Below are 7488 nucleotides of genomic sequence, written 5' to 3'. Positions count from 1 at the left end.
CAACAACAAGGATTAAGCATTAAGAATAGTTTTCTTGAGGTCCAGCTTAAAGGTTACAAGCAAAACAAAAGCACTTGGGGTTAGCACAGAGGAGTCCACAAAACATAAAGAAATAAAAAGGGATAAATCTAATTGCATCATTTCCTGATCTACTTACATATCTGGGGTTTTAGATGAGTAGTTGCTAGGTATGCTACTGATGTTTTTTCATACCTGGCCCAAACTTCTCACAGCATAACTCTGCCCTATCCCCTCTCTCCAGGAGAACAATCACAGACAGACAAAGAGGGAGTCTTGTTTCAATTTTAAAAAGTTGTAGCCTTCTCATTGGCTCTTTTGGCCAGGTGCCCACTCACTTCCTTTTACCAGTGCATTGCAGTGAGACTTTTTAACCCTTTACAGGGAGAGCAATTGGAAAACAGCTACTAAGAGGGATTTTATAGCTACTGGCTGGCTGGGTTTCCATAAAAGGGAGCTAATCCTCACCCCACTTCATTTATCACAGCTCCTCACTTGGGACTTGAATGCTTTTGAAAATGGGACTTGGCTAAAATTTCCCAAAGTACCTGAATCAATTCAATACAGTTTTAAATGTAATTTGCAAGGGTGCTTTTTCCTTCAGAAGGATAAAGAGTCCACTCTTGATACTTATCTCCCTGCTGCCATGAAGTATCACTATCTGGCTGATTTCTTGCAGGCACTGTAGCAAAGGTGAGCCTTGAGGAGGGACAGGGAGAATGGACGTGCACTAACCTATGGTGCAGTTCAGGGAGGATATTCCATGCACACAAGGCAACATGGGAACATTCGTGAGGGAAGATGACAAATGGGCGACTGAGCTGGCACAGTTGATGAAGAGGCGGCTGGAAGCAAAGCAATCCGCAAGAACAGCTATTAATTTACATAGAGCTCAGCAAAACCTGGAGCCTGAACTCCCCCGTAGCCCCATTTATTGTTCTGGAGAACTTCATTAGCTCTAGAGCAGCGATGAGCAAACTGCAGCCCGGGGGGCCACATCCAGCCCTCCAGATGTTTTAATCCGGCCCTTGAGCTCCCGATGGGAAGTGGCGTCTGCGGCTTGCCCTGCTCTGGCACTCCAGCCGGGGAGCAGGGTCGGGGTCTTTCCCCACTCCGACGGCTCCTGGAAGCACAGGCATGTCCCCCGCTCTGGCTCCTATGCATAGGGACAGCCAGGGGCTCTGCATGCTGCCCCTGCCCCAAGTGCTGCCCCCACAGCTCCCATTGGCTGGGAACACAGCCAATGGGAGCTGCAGGGGCGGCGCCTGCAGATAGGGCAGTGCGCTGAGCCACCTGGCTGAACCTCCTCATAGGAGCTGGAGGGGGGATATGTCGCTGTTTCTGGGAGCTGCCTGAGGTAAGCACCGCCCAGAGCCTGCCCCCCTGATCCTCTCCCATGCCCCAGCCCTGATCCCCCTCCTACCCTCCAAACCCCTTGGTCCTAGCAAAGAGCACCATCCTGCATTCCTAACCCCTCATCCCTAGCCTCACAGAGCCCAGAGCCCACACCCCCAGCTGGAGCTCTCCTGCCCTCCAACCCCCAATTTCATGAGCATTCATGGCCCACCATACAATTTCCATACCCAGATGTGGCCCTCGGGCCAAAAAGTTTGCTCACCCCTGCTCTAGAGACAAAGATCTATGCTTTTGGAGTTGCAGGTCCTGGGCTCACCCCTCTGTTGATCACTGTACGTGTATGCGGCCCTCAGTATTGCCAACCCCAAAAGTTCAAAACTCATGTGTCAGACCTCAAAAAACACATTTTACAAAAGTCTCAGTGTTTTTTGAACTCCCCCTGCCCACCCCCAGGGTGTGTGCTTGAGAGGAGAATGGCACACGGAAAGGGTTTCAGAAGGAAGATACAGAATTTGGCTTTGGCTGTGTGACATGGAAGCTGACTGTAAGAAGAAATTGTCAGATAGAAAGAAAAAGATAGGGGCCGAAGTGTGGGATTGGGTGACAAGACAAGTTAAGTCCACAAGTCCCATAGAATCATAGATTATTAGGGTTGGAAGGGACCTCAGGATCACTCCCTCTGAAATACTGACTTGTAACTATTCTGTACCTGGGTGATAAGAAGACACTGACGTATGGGCAGGCTCTGGCTTGGTCTTGTGCTGAGTAACATCCAATACCATCTCTAATGATAATTTCCTGCTTGTCCCATAGTCCCCACAACACCGTTCTCCCTTTGCCCCTGCCCGTTCAGGCTGTTTGGGATACCTTTTGACTCCTGTCCACATGGACTGGGAAGGTAGCAAGTGGAACTGATGCTCATCTTTCCAAGCAGGGAATGGTCCTTAAGGAATTGGATAGCTGCTGTGGGTATCAGTGCTGGAGCGAGACAGAACAGCTGATGAGGAAAATCTGTTTAACAAGCCAGGAGCTCCTCACCACATGCACACACTTGAATGCCTGAAGCCCTGTGTGGCTGCCTGGGTCTAAGGCCACCTCTGCTCCTGTGGTCCATTATCTTGACTGCATAAAGCCACCAGAGGCATTGTGTCGACAAACACCTGTTAATTGCTTCTAACAAAGCCATGAATAAACAGCATCAGGACCAAGAGGGAAATGGGAAGGTAAAAGAAGCCTTCTTGTTTATTATTACAGCCAACGGGCAGATGTCACATTATCTTACTCATGCTGTGACTGATCACAGACTATGACTCAATGGCAGGTTTAAGGTTTCGGGTCACATCAGGGAATAGTTTTACAAGCAGATATAAAGATTCTCCCCGGGGACCGGGTAGCACACAAGGTCAGAGTCAGCAAATCCTATCCTAAAAATAGATTCTAGTTTCAAAGTTGGTAAGATTTTCTGTGTCGTCCTGCCACACTTCATAGAGCCAAGCTACCTACAGCGCCTGCCTAAACTTACAGGTAAGCCTAACCAATATCCACTTTGAATTATGTTTCCTATGCTACCACTCCTCCTTTTAAAAACTAGCTCAGGAAGTCATGGCATGAACTGAGAGCTGGCAAATCTTCCAAGGTAACTGACGGCTTCATAAAATTGTTACAAAGCAAAGGCATGAAGCAGTTTAGAATCAATTTTTGGAAGAATATAGGGCCAGTTTCTCTTATAAATCCCAGTATGAAGAGACATATAAAACAAAAATTAGCTAAAATAAATGTGTTTATGAAGCAAATCCCCTTTAAATCTGGGTTGACAGATTAAAAAGATAGCAGAGAAAATCCAGCTTCAGTTTTACAGGTTCATTTTTTTGACACATCCTCCTAAAATCAGAAATCCCCCCACCTGAAAATATTGTTCATTCTCTGATGATCCCGGCTCCACCAGCTTAAATCTGACTTTTCCAATTCAGTTACAGATTCTATTAAATGAGAACGTGGTTTTAAATTTATTGGGCACTCTCAAGATATTCAATGGAGCCCCCAGCTTAACCTGTTTTAAATTAACCGACAAAGAATGAGGGCAAAATGTTTTTGTTTTTTTAAAGGCATCAGAGGTTTAGAGATTCATTGAAATAGCTGGTTAGTTCGGAATGTACACAGCAGGAGGGTTTGGGAAATAATTACACAGAGGCTACAACTCTGTCTGGCTTGAAATTGTTTAAAGACAACTGCATTAAATGAACTACTTTACAACCCCCAAATCCTTTAAACATAAGGACATCTGGGTGATACAAAGAGGCTGAATGAAATTACCGTTTCTGGTGAAGGTTGGAGGGGATAATAAATATAGATCATATTCTCAGTTCTCTCATTTAATATAATGGGGGTATTTTAGGATTATTAGTTATGTATTTACAGCCCTTGTCTGCATTCTTTCTGGGCTCCCAGCTGAAGTAGAGGAAACCAGTTTTTATAGGGGATTCAGAGGGGTAAAAAAGTTAACGTTTCCCCCTCTCCCAGGATAGATTTTTAATAAATTCTAAATCTCAAATACATTTTAATCAGATGTAAAAAAAAAAAAAAAAAGAATCCCAAACACATCCCTCAGTTCCTTGCCTAACTGCTGTAGGGCTCGGTAAGTGCCAGACTCGCACAGGATGGCATAAAGCTCTGAGGATGTTGCTCAAGCAAAGTGTCATGAGGACAATATAACCAGGAGCAGCATTTTTCAGCCCCCAATACATTTAGGGAAGTGACCTAACCCAAAGGGTTTTTCTTCTTGTAATTTACATACTGTTAGCACTTTGTGCTAAGTACAATCTTTGAACCTAGAAAGCAAAGTGCTGCTTACGTTCTCAGCCAAAAGTAGACAGTGCAGTTCACAGAGTCTGTATGCTGAATTCTGAAATGACAGCTCTCTGCAGGTAACCACCCTCTGATTAGCAAAATGAGACGTAGTGACATTGATCAAAGAGGGTAAGTGCTTGTCTGCCTGGATCAGAAGTATGGAGTGGTAACATTTCAACTACTAGTGCTGCCAGGAAAGGAAAGTACAGAACAATAGCCAGGAATTCAGGGAACATACTACACTACCATTCACTATTTCTACAGAAAGAAACTTGGCTTATTTAGGACCATGATTTTGTTTCCCTTTAGCATTCAGAGGGTACTACTATGTAGACAGTCATACTGCTAAATTAGATCCAGATCTGTTGCATACTCTTGAGTACACATGAGAACTTGTCATTCTGATCACTTGATCTCAGATATTTTTCTCTCTCTCCCCGTTTCTCTCACATGCAGTGTTTCAGCGATATTTTTTTTTCTTTTTATAGATCTTATGTTAAGTAGAGTTGAATAAGAAACCTCATGTTACACATATATGGAGCTTGATAGGGCCTGGATTTCACTCAAAGTCAATGGCAAAACTTCAGTGGTTACAATTGTCTTTAGTGGGGCAGGATATGCAATGAACAGGAAAAAAAATCAGTATTCTAACTCTCTACAGAAGAAAGTACAGACATGAATGATTTATCATAATGTTCATTTCATGCGTGGAAATTTTTCCAACAAAACTCCTGGGTTTTCACTTTGTTTTCATCATTCAGCTTAAGTACAAACGGCAGTAAATAAATTCACACCTTGGAGTATTGCAGTGAAATCTTGATTCCATTGAACTCAATGGGAATTTTACCACCGATTTCAGGAGGACAGTCCATGGGCATTGTTCTGGCCATGAAGTCCATTAGGGACTTTGCTATTGCTATTTGATTTTACATGGACACCAGACACTATGGTGATGGACAGCAATATAAAATCTTAATGGACAGATGGTGCCTGTCTGCTCTCCTGAATTGTTTTGCTGTTTTCTTTCCTTCCTACAGTGCTCTGAAGATATTCACACACACGCACACACACACACACACGGCATTGCCGGAGAAAAAACAGAGTAATACTGAGGCTGCAGAATCCTAAGAAGTCAAGCCAACACTTTCACACATGGGTGAAGTAAGTTAGGTATCAGTATCCATATTTAAGCCCCCAGATAAAAGTGGCCTGGCTGTCAGAGAGGCTGATCAATTAAACCTGCAGGTGCTTGGAACTTCTTAAAGCACAGCTGCTTTTACTAGAAACAAAACAAGTTTTAACCCAAGCTAACACTGCAGTGAAGACAAGCCCTAAGTGTCTTCACTCATACAAGTCAATGGGGCTATCTGTGTGAGGAAGGTGAACAGTCTCTCACTGGGGAAAGCCTGACTAGTTCACTGTGGACCTTCCCCAACCTGGCTTCACTGACTATTTCCACCCCTACACTGCACATGAACTAAAAGTCAAATATCTAATTACTTGCTTTCTACTTGGAGACTTTGTGAAATAACTGCCAGCATGCCAGGCCTGGTCTCAGAAAGAGAAGGACCAGCTGGAACTAGGCAGACACCATTACTGGCCTAATCCCTGTCATGTTTCTATAGCTTGACATTTATGCAGAGGGCTGGTACAAGGGCTAGGTACCACTTAGCACCTCCCCAAGAGGGCTGAGTTTAGCCCATGGAGTATATTTGTGGGATAAGCCATTACACCTTGAAGAAGAGTAATCTTATCTCTGCACCACATTCCCTCATCAATCAGTTCTTCATAAAAATGTGCCAGGCCCCTCCTCCTTCAGCCTGTAACAAGGTGGAGGAAATAAAATAATGTACTATTAGCATGTATTATTTATATTATATTTATATTACCTAGCAGCCCTAGTCATGGACCTGTTCTACAAACACAGGACAAAAAGACAATCCTAATAATCAAAGTGCCTTACAAACGATCAAGTCTACTAACACTCTTGTGAAGTTGGCAAGACTTAACTGCATTTTACAGCTCTGAAAAGAGTCAGGCAGCACAGTTGCCAGTAGCAAAACCAGAATTAGAACTCAGGGGTGTCTGGTTCACAGTCCTGTGCTCTGACCAATAGACCAAGAAACATTCCTCTTTATAGGCCACAAGCATCAGGTGGGAGGTTCTGGTGTCCACTACATCTATGACATTTGACTGTAAAAGTCACCCACCTTTACTGCTTTAAGCCAATGACTCTTCAGCCTTTAGAAAACTGTTGCTAATAGAGACTGGAGCTGTGTCTACACAACAAGGTTATGCCACAGCAGCTTAGCTATGCTGCTATAGTCGCTGTAGCATAGACATGGCCTAATTGGGGACATTGGCAGGAATTCTTGCTGTTTAGCCACGGACTGGGAAGCTGAAATGGCTGCATGCCTGTGGACCCTTAAAGAGAATAAGAAACTAGTCAGAATAGAGGGCAGATGGGAAAGAAGAATTCCTTGCAGCTAGGGAGGCAGTGTGGGGTAGTAGATAAAGCACTGGAATATGAGTCAGGAGATTTGGTACTATTTTTGGCTCTGCCACTGAAGTGCTGTGTGTGATCATAAGGAACTCATTTCCCCTCTCCATGCCTCAGTTTCCCTCCCGCCTTTTGTCTTGTTAGATTTTAATTTCTTTGGGGCAGTGATCATCTCTCACCTACCACAATGGGTCCCTGGTCTCAGCTGGGGCCTCTAGACGCTTTCACACAGATAACACAGGCAGAACTGGCAACAAGGGATGTGTCAGACTTGGGTAGTCTTGAGAGGGCTCTGTAGCTATCTAAGGGCAAAGAAGAGGAATCAGCTGCACAGGGACAGGGTTGGTTGAGGTTCTTGCAGGGAGTAGAGAACACATTCTTTTTTTTCCTTGCATCAGTCCTTTTCTCTCTACAATAGATGTCTGGACATAAATCTCACTGAGCAAATTGTCTGGTGGCTTGGCATGCAGCAGTAAGATTTATACAGCATGTCAAGCCAAAATATTTAGAAACAATAATACTTTGGTTTTTACAGAATGTCTTGTATCCATGGACCTCACAGTGCTTTAGAAACATTCAGCAGGGCACGTAAAACAAGGGTGGGGTATCTACACGTCATTACTGGAGATCACAAATCTACAATTTTTGCATGCAGATCTGAGCTCCAGAGTTCGGGTATGTTTTGTTCCCCTTTATACATGGGACAACTGACATGCACATAGGTTAAGGGTATCATTTCCAATAAAGGCCCCTAATTGTGGGACTCC

General features: G+C 44.1%; 1 protein-coding gene across 1 annotated transcript in view; it reads left to right on the top strand.

Annotated features, from left to right (window-relative positions):
* The first annotated feature begins 2868 nt into the window (after window positions 1-2868).
* Window positions 2869-7488, top strand: part of LOC123374889 (dual specificity phosphatase 29-like) — a 39223-nt gene continuing 34603 nt past the window's right edge. The window contains exon 1 of the mRNA XM_045025275.1: window positions 2869-2898. The gene's annotated coding sequence lies outside the window, so the exon portion shown is untranslated. The remainder of the gene's footprint in view (window positions 2899-7488) is intronic.

The sequence above is a fragment of the Mauremys mutica genome, chromosome 7, assembly GCF_020497125.1.
Source record: "Mauremys mutica isolate MM-2020 ecotype Southern chromosome 7, ASM2049712v1, whole genome shotgun sequence".
In the NCBI taxonomy this organism is placed as follows: Eukaryota; Metazoa; Chordata; order Testudines; family Geoemydidae; genus Mauremys; species Mauremys mutica.
Note: the sequence above shows the minus strand (reverse complement) of the source record. Positions and strands in the feature narration are given on the sequence as shown.